This window comes from Astyanax mexicanus, chromosome 24 (assembly GCF_023375975.1).
Source record: "Astyanax mexicanus isolate ESR-SI-001 chromosome 24, AstMex3_surface, whole genome shotgun sequence".
In the NCBI taxonomy this organism is placed as follows: domain Eukaryota; kingdom Metazoa; phylum Chordata; class Actinopteri; order Characiformes; family Acestrorhamphidae; genus Astyanax; species Astyanax mexicanus.
This window is the reverse complement of record NC_064431.1, coordinates 27,156,375-27,172,119: the sequence shown is the minus strand read 5'-3', so window position 1 is coordinate 27,172,119 and position 15,745 is coordinate 27,156,375. Positions and strand designations below refer to the sequence as shown.

The 15,745-nt window shown below is 37.8% G+C and overlaps 1 protein-coding gene across 2 annotated transcripts in view; it reads right to left on the bottom strand.

Moving 5' to 3' along the window:
• The window catches only part of LOC103029679 (solute carrier family 2, facilitated glucose transporter member 9-like), a 1,095,244-nt gene that overhangs the window by 160,210 nt on the left and 919,289 nt on the right, over positions 1 to 15,745 (bottom strand). The window lies entirely within an intron of this gene.

Sequence of the window (15,745 nt, the reverse complement as noted above, 5' to 3'; positions counted from 1 at the left end):
CTACTTGGGCTAATAGTCTAAAAAGACTCTGGCAGCTGCTTCAGTATGACACTCAATGTCACTTACTTTTAAAAGCCTGACCATCCGTCCCCTGCCACCAATTTATACTGCAGCGAGTCTATCCTGTCTTCCTTTACCTTTTTACCTTTCTTTTTAGAAGACTCAAAACAGTTATTGCCAAGTTGTCTTATTATTTAGTGGTATTTACTGTAAATTCTGTGTATTACGGTCATATTTAAACCAATACATTTGCTCCAAACATAAAATAGTCACCAATGATTCATGACTTATGCACTACAATCAACCAATTAACCATCTACAGGGGTTGGACAATGTAGCCTGGTGGCCAATCTTCATTAATTGCACATTATTGCACCAGTAAGAGCATGAAGAGTGTGAAGGTTCAATTAGCAGGGTAAGAGCACAGTTTTGCTCAAAATATTGCAATGCACACAACATTATGGGTGACATACCAGAGTTCAAAAGAGGACAAATTGTTGGTGCACGTCTTGCTGGAGCATCTGTGACCAAGACAGCAAGTCTTTGTGATCAAGTATCAAGAGCCACGGTATCCAGGGTAATGTCAGCATACCACCAAGAAGGACCAACCACATCCAACTGGATTAACTGTGGACGCTGTAAGAGGAAGCTCTCTGAAAGGGATGTTCGGGTGCTAACCCGGATTGTCTCCAAAAAAACATAAAACCGCGGCTGATCAAATCACGGCAGAGTTTAATGTGCATCTCAACTCTCCTGTTTCCACCAGAACTGTCTGTCGATACAATAAATTATTGTGCTCTAAAACCATGTGTTTCAGTTTCATTGTCCAACCCCTTTATGTGTCTATGATGTCCTGATTAAGTTCTCTTGTTCTCATGAACCCATTATAGTCTTGTCTCATCTCGTTTTGTGAGATAAGGGTCTCATCACACCCTATGGATTAATGAAATCAAAATGATCAGCCATTTCCTGAATTCAGAAAAAAAATATCTACCAATACAGTAAAACATGTCATTTTTATACCATTTTCCCTCCAATTTACATAGCCAATTACCCAACCCACTCATTAGGACTCCTCCTATCACTAGTGATGCCCCAACACCAGGAAAGTGAAGGAAGACTAGCACATGCCTCCTCCGATACATGTGAAGTATCGGAGCCACCACTTATTTATTCTAACTTTTGCTGATGCAGCATTGCCGAGTAGCATCACAGCGCTAACGCTCAGAGAAAAGTGCAGCAACTTGGTTCTGGTTCTAATACATCATCTCACAGATGCAGTCTTGTGCTGATTGACATCACCCTTTGGAGTGATGAAGGGAAAGAGCGCCATCTACTGTACCCACCCAGAGAGAGCAAGGCTGTTCAATTGTACTCTCTCAGGGCTCCGGCAGCTGATGGCAAGCTGCATGACGGGGATTCGAACCAGCAATCTCCTGATCACTTGGATTTTTTAATGAAATATGTGAATTGGAGCCATTAAGAGTGAATGAGCAATTCACACCTACTCCACTTCTTAATGCTGATAGCTCCAGTTATTATAATGGCAGTGTGTTTGAAGTAAAGCCTGCAGGATTATTAAATAAGCAGATTTGTGCAGACAGGAATGCTGTGGGTAAGGGCAGGCTGTGACAACATGCGAGCTGTACAGAGAGACACACACACACACACACACACACACATATACACACACACACAGAAGCTGAGGGTTCGCAGTGAGCCGTGTCTGAACAAAAGGGATTACTCTGTCTCTCCCTGTCACCCTCTGGTAGCGCGGGTGGAAATCCTTAGAGCAACTTTGGAGCAAATTTATTAATATGATTTACATAAAGCGAATGCTCCTGCAGCCAAGCGGGGCACTCTAAAATAAGGCGCAGTGACAGAGCCCATGTGTTACACACGGCAGGCCCGCGGCTGGGGGGTCCCGGGGGAGCGCTGGCCTGAAAATGACACAAAGTGAGAAAAGAGCCCATATACCGCAGAACCGCTCGCCCTTTCCCTCAGCGTTAGAGAGAGAAACAACACATACACCCCCGTACAAAGATGGTCGATGAAACGCTTTTCCATTTCGAAGAAAAATTGGCCCCGCTTTACATTCCATCTCAGAGAAGAAGATAGATACAGGTGTTGAACGTGCCGTCCCAGCATGCACCAGCCATCAATTCAACGTCCGGAGGATGTTGGACACTAATGTCGTGCGGACGTTACATTTTATTTGAAAATCTTTCAATACCTTTAATCTTTCTATACCTTGTATAGAAAGGTTTTTATACCCTTATATATTTTCTATTCTTCTGTGTTCAGTCAATGTCTGTCTATCTATCTATCTATCTATCTATCTATCTATCTATCTATCTATCTATCTATCTATCTATCTATCTATCTATCTATCTATCAATCGAACATTGGTTTGGCATCAAAACCCTATGTCGCCCATATTTATGTTTTTAATTTGGTTGGAAATCAAAGTCTATATATGTAATTATTCCAATGTTAGACAGATGTTACATTCTTGTTGGAAATCAAAGCCACTTATCCGTCAAAAAAAACTCAAGTTAGGAAAATGAAAGATTACAGAAATATATTGAATTTTGGTTGCAAATCAAAGTCTACAGCTCTGAAAATTTTAAGAGACCACTTCAGTTTCTGCATCAGTTTCTCTGATTTTGCTATTTATAGGTTTATGTTTGAGTAAAATGAACATTGCTGTTTTCTTCTATAAACTACGGACATCATTTCTCCCAAATTCCAAATAAAAATATTGTCATTTAGAGCATTTATTTACAGAAAATGAGAAATGACTGAAATAACAAAAAAGATGCAGAGCTTTCAGACCTCAAATAATGCAAAGAAAACAAGTTTAAGAAGTTAAGCAATCAATTTGGTGAAATATTTGGTGGAATAACTCTGTTTTTTAACCGACAGTTTTCGTGCATCTTGGTTAATGAGGTTCTGCAACTGGTGGCCCTACCTTTTCCGAATAGCTCTATTTGAGATATGAAATCCGAAAATCCGAAAAATTTTAAGAATTTTAGAAGTATCCTCAAGTGCAGTCGTAAAAAGACCATCAAAAACACCATGATGAAACTGGCTCTCATCAGGACCGCCCCAGGAATGAAAGAGCAAGAGTTCCTCTATTGCACAGGATACGTTAATCAGAGTTACCAGTCTCAGAAACCACAAGTTAACAGCTTAACCCCAGATAAGATCCACCTAAATGTATTTTAATTTGTTTAACACTTTGAAGTTACTACATGATTCCTTATGTGTTCCTTCATAGTCTGGATGACTTCAATATTCATTTACAATGTAGGAAATATTTAAAAAACATTAAATAATAATAAAATAAATAATAATAATATACAGAACCAGTCAAAAGTTTGGACACACTATGATCATATCCACATATAAAACTGTAAAGTGAAAACAGACAGCTGATGCTTATACAAATAAGCTTTATATGTTTTTTATATGTTTCTCTACTAAACTATGAAGACACAAAGTAGAGCAATATGAACTCAGTGAGAGGAGCTCTGTATTAATGTGCTTTCTTTTTCTTTTTGAGACGCTGTTCATGTGTCTGAGACAGTCTCAGAGGACAGGCTCTGTGCTATTATAGCCATTAAAATGTTCATGGGCTTGTTTTTGCTTTTTTATAGCATAGAGGAAGGTTTTAAGTTCATATATGTTGCAGGAGTTTGAGGAGAGCTTTGTCTTTCTTTTGTTTTTCAGGGTTTGTTTAAACTTGTAACAAGCCAAGTGTGAACTAGTATTATTACCCAGTTTTATTTTTATATTTTAAAAGTATTTTTCAATCTAAAGTATGTTTTACTACAGTAGTGTATATTGCTGTCCTATATTATATTAGTATTGTATTAATCTCACACTTGCCAAGTATAGTAAGGCTCTGCTGCTAAACATGGTGGTGGTAGTTTTATCCCATTGGGTTGACATCAGGCTCCAATGTCAGATGTTTATTTCGTTTACTTAACAGTTTGCTAGTTTGGAACATGCAATAAAGCTTGTGGTTATTAGAGAGGAGACAATCTCCAGTGATCTCCTGTGATCTCCAGCCTCCGGACTACGATACCCAGAATGCACCTCACACTGACTTCACCCCCTCTCACGCCACCATATGAAACTGCACACACTACCCAGAGGCTAATCATCAGAGTATTGATTTCACCTGTTCCCCTCAGTATAAATACATCTTCACTCCACACACACCATGCCAAGTATTGCCGAGTTTATTCCACTTTACATAGTGTTACCCTTGCCTGTGTTGTCTCTCTCTCTCTCTCTCTCTCTCTCTCTTTCTCTCTCTTATGTTGCAGCAGTATGAGAATAGCTTTGCCTTTCTTTCGTTTTACATGGTTTGTTCTTTAGTACTTTGTTTAATCCTTTAACAAGCCAAGTGTGACCCAGCATGAGTTTTATTCTTATATTTTAAAAGTTTTTTTTTAAACTAAAGTATGTTTTATTACAGGAGTGTAACTTGCTATCCTATATTATATTAGTATTGTATTAATCTCACACTTGCCAGGTATAGTTAGGCTCTGTTGCTGGTGGTAGTTTTAGCCCACTGTTTAAATAAGCTTTTCAATGATATTCTAATTTTTTTAGATGCACCTGTGTACATTTTCACACACTTCATTCACTTGTGTCCCAAATCAAAGCATGCACTTGTCCAGCTTATTTTTTGCATTTCTGCATTTGTTGAGAAAAGCTTCATAAGTTGGTCTGTCCTGCATGGTGGGGAACCAGCGGTCAGGGTCAAACACTGGGGTTTGTAATGTATATAAAATCTGAAATGGTTAAATTTCTCACTACAGTGGAGCAAGACTGACCTCTAGTGTCTGAGTGAATGGCTCTTCTTACACTTCCCAATGAGAACAGTGAACAGCTTGCAGTAAAGAGCTGGTGCAGATCAGACCTCTTCAGCAGCTCAAAGCACAGATTCAGTTTACTTTACTGCTGAAATGAAAGAAATTTAACATTAATTAACATTAATTGCTGTGATAATAAATGTGCTTATATCATGTTTTATGTTCAGTTTGGTTATGAATAACAAGAGTTTTTTTAATAGTTATTTGTAAGATTTATTATTTATTTTTTGTCTTTTTAATAAACCAAAAATTGTCATTTTCAAAAGACAAAATAAGCCTTGGCTTAAAATCCTTCCAGCGGAGGATACACAAAAAAACGTTTCAATAGATTATGGCCCACAAAGCACCTGAGCACACATTTTTTTAATTATTGTTAAATTAATTATTTCTTAATTTATTAGTTTTTTAGTTTTTAATTGTGTATTTGTAGAAAAAAAAAACTTTATAAAACATGTGACTGTAGAACATACAGTATATCATCACTTTTTATAAACAAACAAAAAAGAGATAAATAAAATTAAATTAAATAAAGTAAAATAAATAACACAAGGCTTCAACTTTTATTTGATTGACAATTATTTTTTCAAAATTTCAGATTTTTTTTTTTCTCTACAATGAGAATGAACAGGAGTTCATAAACATCCACATTTACCACAATCTAAAGGATTATCTTACATATATTTGCTGACTGTTTGTAGCACCGCTGTGACTGGCCGGGCAGTGTTAGGGGAGCTGAAAGCGAGCGTTGTGATTGGCTCAGTTTATCATGAGTCAACATCCTATTAAAAGTGATTAGCTGTCCCATTTCACCTAAATACAGCTTGGAGGAGTAGGAAAAGTCTTGGCTCTCTCTCCACAGGAAAATGCTGCTCCTGCTGACCAATGGGAGTCCTGGTTGAAGTAGTCAGGGAGGAGCCTACAGTTTAAATGCAGGATTCAAGATGGCTGTGTAAGAGAGAGGACTGGTGTTACCATGTGCTTTGATTTTAGTGTGGTTTGAAATCTCTTATGTAAGAATGATTTAGTTTAGTATTTTACCTGAATAATTGTGATTTTAAATGTAGAATATGTTTTTACTCTTTGTTTTAGGTGTTAATTTACCTGTAGTTCGTAACTTTAAGATATTTAAGAGATTCTTTAAAAGATTTGGTTGTTTGTGCTTCTTGTGGGATTTATACAGGTAAGAAAGGTGCATCTATACATTCCACATAATGTAGGATTCTACTGTTTAGATTATCTTATTAATAAGTTAGAACCACCCAAATCATTTTGATTTTAGCTATTTTGTTAGGGTATGGAATTTTATTCTGTTCTTTTCTTTTGGTATTGTTTGGTTTGATTCTCGCAGTGTGGTACTTGAGAACACAACTGTTTTAGAATATATGACTTTGTTTTGTTTTTTTTAAATGTTTCATTGTGAGTAAAGCTCTTTTACCTTTTAATCATGTCTTTCATCTGATTTTAACCAGGTTTTATATGAAAATGTCACATGCTGTTGATCGCCATGGTTCTTATAAACCTGAACTGAACTGGTTTAAGAACCAGAATCTTTTTTTTTACGGTGTGAAAACCCTAAATATAAACCATTTCTGAAAATCTTGTAAACTTACCATTGAAAAAAGATTCTATGTTTTGTTCTGTTATTTTCTTTTCTTTGGTGATATTTGGTTTGATCCTTCCAGTGTGGTACTTGAGAACTGTTTTAGAATGCGTGACTGGTTTTCTTTTTATAGTTTGGTTGCAAATAAATACGTTTTCTTACCTTTTTCCTCATGTCTTTGACCTGATTCATTAAAAATGCTACATGCTGTTGATCCCATACCATTTGGACATGCATTGTGAATTAATTTCAAATTAAACTAAAAAAAATGTTCAGGTTTTGTGTGCAGCCTTTCAACTATAAAGTTTTTAATGTTAGTTTAATAAAGTGGAATTTGAAATGAGTACATTTTAGCTCACTCCATTCCCCATTCATTTATTTGCAATAGTGGGCAAATCTCCCTCCTCCTCCCTTCACTCGCAATCAGTATGTAGTTGTTCCCCTTCCCCTGGCCAACTTCTGTGTTTGCTATAAGAGCAAATAAAAAAAATTCTGCATGGATCAGTTTAATAAAACTTGATGTTCTACTCAACATTTCACTCCCAAAACTGTACAGTAATTGTAATTATGTAAGTTAAACTTAATGACTGGGACAAGTGAATGTAACTCATGTTAAGAGTTAACATGGGTTCGTCTTGAACTTTTTTTTTTTTTAGGTTTTTGAGTTGAGGTTTTTAAACAGTGTAGCAATCGAAGCTTGTCTCTTCATGCTAGTTTTTTCATTCTCTTGTTTGGTCACAAAGGCAAAAAGCTGGTGGAAAGGCAGGCTAGTTCACTAAACGCACCACGCTTCTCACATTTCCAAATGGAACTGCTTCAAGAACCAGAGCTCTTTTGGTGAAAAAGCGATAAATATGAACCACTTCTGACACCAAACTATATTATGTAAGCTCTGGAAAAAAAATGAGACCACTTAAAATTTGATTTTCTTTGATTTTACCAAATTAAAAACCTCTGGAATATAATCAAGAGGAAGATGGATGATCACAAGCCATCAAACCAAACTGAACTGCTTGAATTTTTTTGCACCAGGAGTGAGTAGAATAAAGTTATCCAAAAGCAGAGTGTAAGACTGGTGGAGGAGAACATGCCAATATGCATTTAATCACAAAACTGTGACTAAAAACCAGGGTTATTCCACCAAATATAGATTTCTGAACTCTTAAAACTTTATATGAACTTATTTTCTTTGCATTATTTAAAGGGTCTGAAAGCTCTGCATCTTTTGTTTTGTTTTTTTCAGACATTTCTCATTTTCTGCAAAATAAATGCTCTAAATGACAATATTTTTATTTAGAATGAGGGAGAAATGTTGAAACTGATTTTCAAAAACTGAAGTGGTCTCTCTTTTTTTTTTCCAGAGCTGTATATCGATATATTCTTACAAACCTACGTGGAAATTACAAAGTTAAGACATTTTAAACAGAGATTAAACGGAATGCAGCTTTGGCGTCTAGTCTTGGCCTAATAAAGGGCAGGTTAAAATATGCGTAATTACTGCAATTTCTGCATTATAAAAATAAGCACTTTTTTCTGCGTATACAGTAAGTAGATAAAGTAGTCTCTCGCGCCTTTTCCCTCTCTCTCGTTTTCTCTCTGATCCCTCCCTATGACATATTGGGGTAATAAAAAGCCCTTCCTGGGGGACGGCCACCACGCACTAATTACACACTTCCACTGCGACCTTATTGCGGCAGGCAGTTACCATAGCTCGCTAATACATCTTCTGGGCCCCGTGTCAAAGCAGATTTCCCTTCTCCAATTTGCGGAGAGGAAAGAGGGAGGTGGTGGTGGTGTGGTGGTGTGGTGGTGAGGCGGGAGGAGGAGAGAGGGTTGCAGAAAAAGAAGTTGCAAGGTCATTACCGCACAAGGCCCAATTACACGGAATAATCTCCGCTGTAAAAATGAGCTCTATTGAGCGTTGGGCTGGTGACACAGGATACCTACAGCATGGGAGTTATATATGTGTGTGTGTGTGTGTGTGTGTGTGTGTGAGTGTGTGTGGTCGTAGGGTGGTTTAGGGGGTTGGTGGGTGTGTTGTGTCACAGGTGTGCGGTCAGAGCAGCACTGGAGACAGCGAGCAGCCGTCGCCGCCGCCGCTCCGCACTGATGTAAATGTACCCATGCAGGAGCCGGTAATTGGAGCCCAGGCGTCAGCATGATACTGCAGGCGATACCCAGGAAAATATTATAAATATTACATATTATAGCACAGAAGATTAGATAAACCAACGCAAAACGAATGCAAAACATCAGCGCGGCTCTGCTTTCACACTGGTGCCATAAGCGCAGACTCGGGTTCAAGTAGTGCACGCGCGTCTCCCAATCCGCGCTTTATCCACTACTGCAACTGTATCATACGGTGCATTACCACAGCTGGTAATTAATTAATAAATAAACCACATAATCAATAGCTTGTGCTTAATAAAAACATGCACTTATTTTAGATCGAAGCTAGTGGGCAGCTGCATACAGCAAATAGAAAGAAGCCTTTGGTTTCAGTTTCTGAATCAGTTTCTCTGATTTTGCTGTTTATAGGTTTATGTTTAAGCAAAATGAACATTGTGAGAAATGTTGGTCGTAGTTTATAGAATATAATAACAAATTCCAAATACAAATATTATCATTTAGAGCATTTATTTGCAGAAATGAGAAATGGCTGAAATAACAAAAAAGATGCAAATACAGCAAAGAACTTTTCAGAGTTCAGAAATCAATATTTGGTGGAATAATCCTGTTTTTTAATCACAGTTTTTTTTTTATTCATCTTGGCATCATGTTCTCCTCCACCAGTCTTACACGCTGCTTTTGGATAACTTAATGCTACTCACTCCTGGTCCAAAAATGTAAGCAGTTTACCTTGGTTTGTGATCATCCATCTCATCTTCCTCTTATATTATATTCCAGAGGTTTTCAATTTGGTTAAATAAAAAAAAAACTCATCCTATAACTGTATTTTATCAAGTCCAAAGTCATTACAAAGTTTTCCCAGAAAATTGTACAGCACTTCGTGCTTCCCTCTGCTGATAACAACTTTTATGGAGATGAGGATTTCATTTTCCAGCAGGACTTGGCACACTGCCCACACCACCAAAAGTAATTGTTCTTATATAATATTCACATTTTCTGGCTGTAATCCATAATTACATATAAGAATAAAAGAAATAAATGCTCAAATATATAATATATGAGTTTCACATTTTCAACTGAATTACTGAAATAAAGCAACTTACTTTTCAATGCTATTAAATTTTTTTGAGAATTACTATTTAACTTTTTTTTCATGTTCCAATTCATGTTTAAGCACTACTGCATAAAAAAGACACTCATATGTACAAAATTTGATTAAACAAATTGTTTTGCTGTTTTTTTAATCAAAACAGTGCAATCTAATGTGGGATCTAAATAAACCACTTCTGACACCAATCTTTACATGTTATATGTGTATTTAAAAACATTATAACACTCAATTACTTCTTACACCCCTACTTGTTCCAACAAATTCCAACATCAAAGGATTCAGATCAGTGGTATCTAACAAAATAGTACCACTCTGCCCTCTAGTGGTCGGGGTTAAAACACAACACTAAATTGACCATTTTCTTTACATGACACCAATCTTTACATGTAAACAACAACAAAAAAAAGATACTATGTTTTTAAAAACTGATACAGTATTGCAAAAGAAAAAAAATATTTTTTTACCATTTAGATCTGACAAATAATTCTAAAAAACAGTTCCTTGGACAGTAGAGACAGTTGAGAGTAGACATACTCCAACAGAAGTAGGATGAAGTTATCTGTATGTTTTAAAATAACCTTCAGTTTCAGAAAAAGAAACGATAAAGTAATAGATGTCCCAATGCTTTTTGTCTACAGTACAGGCCAAAAGTTTGGACACACCTTCTCTTTTTCAGTGCTTTTTCTTTATTTTCATGACTTTTTATATATTGTAGATTCTCACTGAAGCCATCAAAACTATGAGTGAACAAATGTGGAGTTTTATGTACTTAACAAAAAAAGGCAAAATAACTAAAAAAAACATGTTTTATATTCTAGTTTCTTTAAAACAGCCACCCTTTGCTTTGATTACTGCTTTGCACACTCTTGGCATCATTCTCTCAATGAGCTTCAAGAGGTGGTCACCTGAAATGGTTTTCCAACAGTCTTGAAGGAAGGAGTTCCCAGAGGTGTTTATTAGCACTTGTTGCTCCTTTGCCTTCTTCACTCTGTGCTCCAGCTCACCCCAAACCATCTGGATTGGGTTCAGGTCCGGTGACCGTGGAGGCCAGGTCTTTTTTTGTTAAGTACATAAAACTCCACATGCGTTCATTCATAGTTTTGATGGCTTCAGTGAGAATCTACAATGTAAATAGTCATTAAAAAATAAAGAAAACGCATTGAATGACTCTACACTCTACTTAAAGTGAATAAGAGAGAGGGTAAGTGTGTGTAAGGGAAGTGTGAGGGAAGTGTGAGGGAGTTAAGTGAACGAGAGTTTTAATGGCCGGACGCAGTGGAATAGAGAGGAGTGGAGAGGTGGTCCACTCTGGCCTCACTCTGGTCCAGCGTTGGGGAAAATGGGAGATCAGAGAGGTGGCACGGTCAGCAGATGCCACGGAGGCAGCGGCGCTCGTTCATCTCTCACCCATATGCAGCCCATTAGAATCATCTGCCCACTAAAAAAACAGGTCTGCTACCTGCCGACCCCACTCAACATCTGTTTGACATGCATTAATTACAGCAGCTGGGCGAGGGAGGGAGGGGGAGAAAGAGAGAGAGAGAGAGAGAGAGAAACCAAGCTTAATATACACTGATATGCCCAAAGTCATGTGACACAAAGTATTACTAAACTTATTATTATGCCTCAGAAAATGAGAATATTATATAAGATGAATTGGTACGTTTGGCAGTGTGGGTATTGTGCCAAGTCCTGCTGGAAAACGAAATCCGCATCTCCATTAAACGTGTCAGCACAGGGATGCAAGAAGTGCTGTAAGATTCTGGACTTGATAGAACACAGTGGACCAACACAAGCAGATGACAGACATGTCTGTCCAAACCATCACTGATTGTTATTGAAACTTCACACCTTCAGACCTCAAGCAGTTTGGACTGTGTGTCTCTCCACTCTTCCTCCAGAATCTGCTTCCTTGATTTCCAAATAAAATTTTAAATTTACTGCTCAGTGATTGTTTGGAGAGACATGTCTGTCATCTGCTGGTGTTGATCCACTGTGTTCTATCAAGTCCAAAAAAGATCGGTTTTCCAGAAAATCTTACAGCACTTCACGCTTCCCTCTGCTGGTAACTTTTATGGAGATGCAGCTTTCATTTTCCAGCAGGACTTGACACACTGCCTCTAAGACAATTCTCGCATCACTACCAGGCTTTTATACAGCTTTTTCCCTTATACCAGCAGACTTCTCAACTCAAAAGTGAATTCCCTGTGTGAAAAACGGTGACCAAGTTTACGAACTCCATACTTGATTCAAACCAAAGGAAATGAAACAAACTATAAGTGTAAAAACATCATAGGAGAGAAACAAAGAGTGAAAAGAGAGAGAGAGAAAGAGAGAGAGAGAGAGAGATTATCCATTCCTCTGTGGTTGTTTCGTGCCCCATATTCCGCAGGCTGGCCGTGGCAGGAAGGCAGGACTGATGAGGCGGGCGTTAGTGTGTCACTGGGCCACGCCCTTCCACAGAACCCCCTTCAAGAGCACATAATAAATACACTCCATCATCATAGGCCCCGGGCGAGCGCCATCAGCACACACACACACACTTATGTAGAGAGAGAGAGAGAAAGAGAAAGAGAGAGAGAGAGAGAGAGAGAGTGAGAGTGGAGGGGAATTAATTATAGATGTACACCAAATTACTTTCATTACCTCTCGCGTTACCCAGATGGGACACACACAAAGAAGTGACTGATGGAACAGTATTTCTGTAACTTCCCCAGTACACACACACACACACACACACACACACACCACCACTACTTCACTCCCTATAGAAAAAACTTCAACCACTACATTTAACACAGCTGTACTGTAGACTGGGTGGCCAATTTATTGGAAACTCTTTTTATGTGGCTTAACATTATAGCTGTTTCCATTCATAAAATAGACGCCAGTGAGTGGAAGAATAAGGTAGCTAGGTGTTTCTAATAAACTGTCCAGTGAATGTCATTTAATGATACAGGTTTCTAATAAAGTGGCCAGTGAGGGAAAGTTTAGGATAAGTGTTTTAATAAAGTGGCCAGTGAATGGATTTAAAGCTAGATATTTCTAATAAAGTGTCTACTAAATGAAATTAGCTGAAAGAATATGGTAAGTGTTTCTAATAAAGTGGCCAGTGAATGTTGTATAAAGACACAGGTTTCTAATAAAGTGGCCAGTGAATGGAATTTAAAGGTAGGTGTTTCTAATAAAATGGCCATTGAGAGGAAGCATAAGATATGTGTTTCTAATAAAGTGGCCAGTGAGTGGAAGTTTATAGTAGGTGTTTCTAATAAATTGGCCAGTGAGTGGAAGTTTAAAGTAGGTGTTTCTAGTAAAGTGGCCACTGAATATAATTTAAAGTTACAGGTTTCTAATAAAGTGTCCAGTGAGATAAAGCATAAGGTAGGTGTTTCTAATAAAAGTGGCCAGTAAGTGTACGTTTAAGGTAGGTGTTTCTAATAAAGTGGCCACTGAGTGTACGTTTAAGGTAGGTGTTTCTAATAAAGTGGCCAGTGAGTGGAATTAGAAGGTAAATGTTTCTTATTAAGTGGCCAGTGAGTGAAAGCATAAGATAGGTGTTTCTAATAAAGTGGCCAGTGAGAGGAAGTTTACAGTAGGTGTTTCTAATAAAGTGGCCAGGGAGTGTACGTTTAAGGTAGGTGTTTCTAATAAAGTGGCCAGTGAGTGGAATTTAAACGTAGGTGTTTCTAATAAAGTGGCCAGTGAGTGGAGGTTTAGGGTAAGTGTTTCTAATAAAGTGGCCAGTGAGTGGAATTTAAACGTAGGTGTTTCTAATAAAGTGGCCAGTGAGTGGAGGTTTAGGGTAAATGTTTCTAATAAAGTGGCCAGTGAGAGGAATTTAAAGGTAGGTGTTTCTAATAAAGTGGCCAGTTTGTGGCAGTACAAGGTCGATGTATAAGGCTTTAAATTTTAACTAGTGTGGAAGACATTATTACTGCTGACCACACACACACACACACACACACACACACACAAACATCATCATACAAACGCAAGACCTTAAAGGACCTCAGAGCACAGAATGGATGGATGCTGGATGGAGAGGACAACGGAGAAAAGAACAAAAAAAAGAAAGTAAATCAATTATGAACTTTCTGAACTTGTGGTGGACGGAGGCCACATCCTCTCTGACCACCACTGTATTTCAGGACACTGAACAGAGACAACAAGGAGAAAAGGAGAGAGAGAGAGAATAAAAGGGAGAGGACTGAAACCGATACAAACAGAAAAAACAAAGAAGAAAGTGAGAAAAAGCAGAGCAGAGAGAATTAAGCTAAAAAGAGAAAATTAGGGAGAAAGTAAAGGAAATAAGTGGATAAAAAGAACAAGAAGATAGTCTAAACAAGGAGACAGAAAGGATTAGAGAATTAACAAAGAGATAATTAACAAGGAGAGTGAGGAAGAGAATAAGAGAATGGGAGAAAGAACTGAGAAAATCAGGAAAAACAAATTAGGTGAGAGAAAGAACAGAGAAGTAATAAGGAAAAAGATTGAGGAAGGAAAGAGAAAAAATGAGAAGTAAGAAAGAAATAGAAAGGAATGAGGAGGAAAAACACAGAGAGAAGAAATAATGAGAAAGATTAAGAAAGGAAAGAATGAGAAAGAATGAGAGAGAGAGAGCAATGAAAGAATGAAAACATAGTGAGAGAAAAGCACAGAGAGAGGAAATAAGGATTGAGATTGAGATATGAGAGAGAAGAAATGAGAAGAAAGAAAGAATTAGAAAGAATGAGCAAGAGTGCTTTAGAAAGATTGAGAACATATTAATGAGAGAGAACAACTGAGAAAAGACATAAAAAGAAAGAGGGGAAAAAGAAGAGAGAAGGAATGCAAAGAATAAGAAATAACAGAATGAAAAAGAAGAAAGAAGTAGAAAGTATAATGTGAAGAAATGAGGAGTGAGAGCAGGAGAAATAATGAAAAAAAGAGTGAAAGTGAGAGACAGAGGAGAGGAGAAGAATAAAGGCCTGGAGCTGGTGTTCCACAGTGTCGGGATGAGTCGCTTCATTATCTAGTCACGCCTGTAGCTCTGACATTTGCACACTTGTTACCCGACTTTTTAATCGGTGTGAAAAATGGAGTAACGCTGCGGATCCTAACAGCTGCACCAAACCGAGACCCCTCTACAGCTCTCCACTTCAACTGGCCTTATCAAACCAGTGAGAAAGAGAGAGAAAGAGAGAGAGAGAGAGAGAGAGAGAGAGAGAGAGAGAGAAAGAATGACAATCATTTAGTTAGACAGAGAGACTACATACTACATACTGATAAACAAGCTAGTATTAGTAATTGGTCTAAGACTGGTCCGAAGAATTTGTTGGACCATTTAGTTGAACCACAGTGTCACAGCTGATTTGCATAAATTGGCTTAATTCGTTTGCACGAAAAAAAATCTAAACTCATTGTCACCTGTCGCCATGTTGATTGCTATGAAATGTGAAACTCATATTTTAAGCATTTATTTCTTTTATCGTTGATGATTTTGGCTCACAGCCAATAAAAACCCAAAAATCAGTGTCTCAGAAAATTAGAATATTATATAAGACCAATTGGTACTTTTTTTGGCAGTGTGGGCAGTGTGCCAAGTCCTGCTGGAAAATGAAATCCACATCTCCATAAAAAAGTTGTCAGCAGAAGGAAGCATGAAGTGCTGTAAGATTCTCTGTCTTCTGACTTGATAGAACACAGTGGATCAACACCAGCAGATGACAGACATGTCTCTCCAAACAATCACTGATTGGTGGAAACTTCACACCTTCAGACCTCAAGCAGTTTGGACTGTGTGTCTCTCCGCTCTTCCTCCAGACTCTGCTCTCTTGATTTTTGAATGAAATGTAAAATTTACTGATGATCAGTGATGGTTTGGAGAGACATGTCTGTCATCTGCTGGTGTTGATCCACTGTGTTATATCCAAAGTTCAAAGTCAGTATAGCAGTTTTTTTCCCACAAAATCCTACAGCACTTTATGCAACTTTTATGGAGGTGCGGATTTCATTTACCAGCAGGACTTGGCACACTGC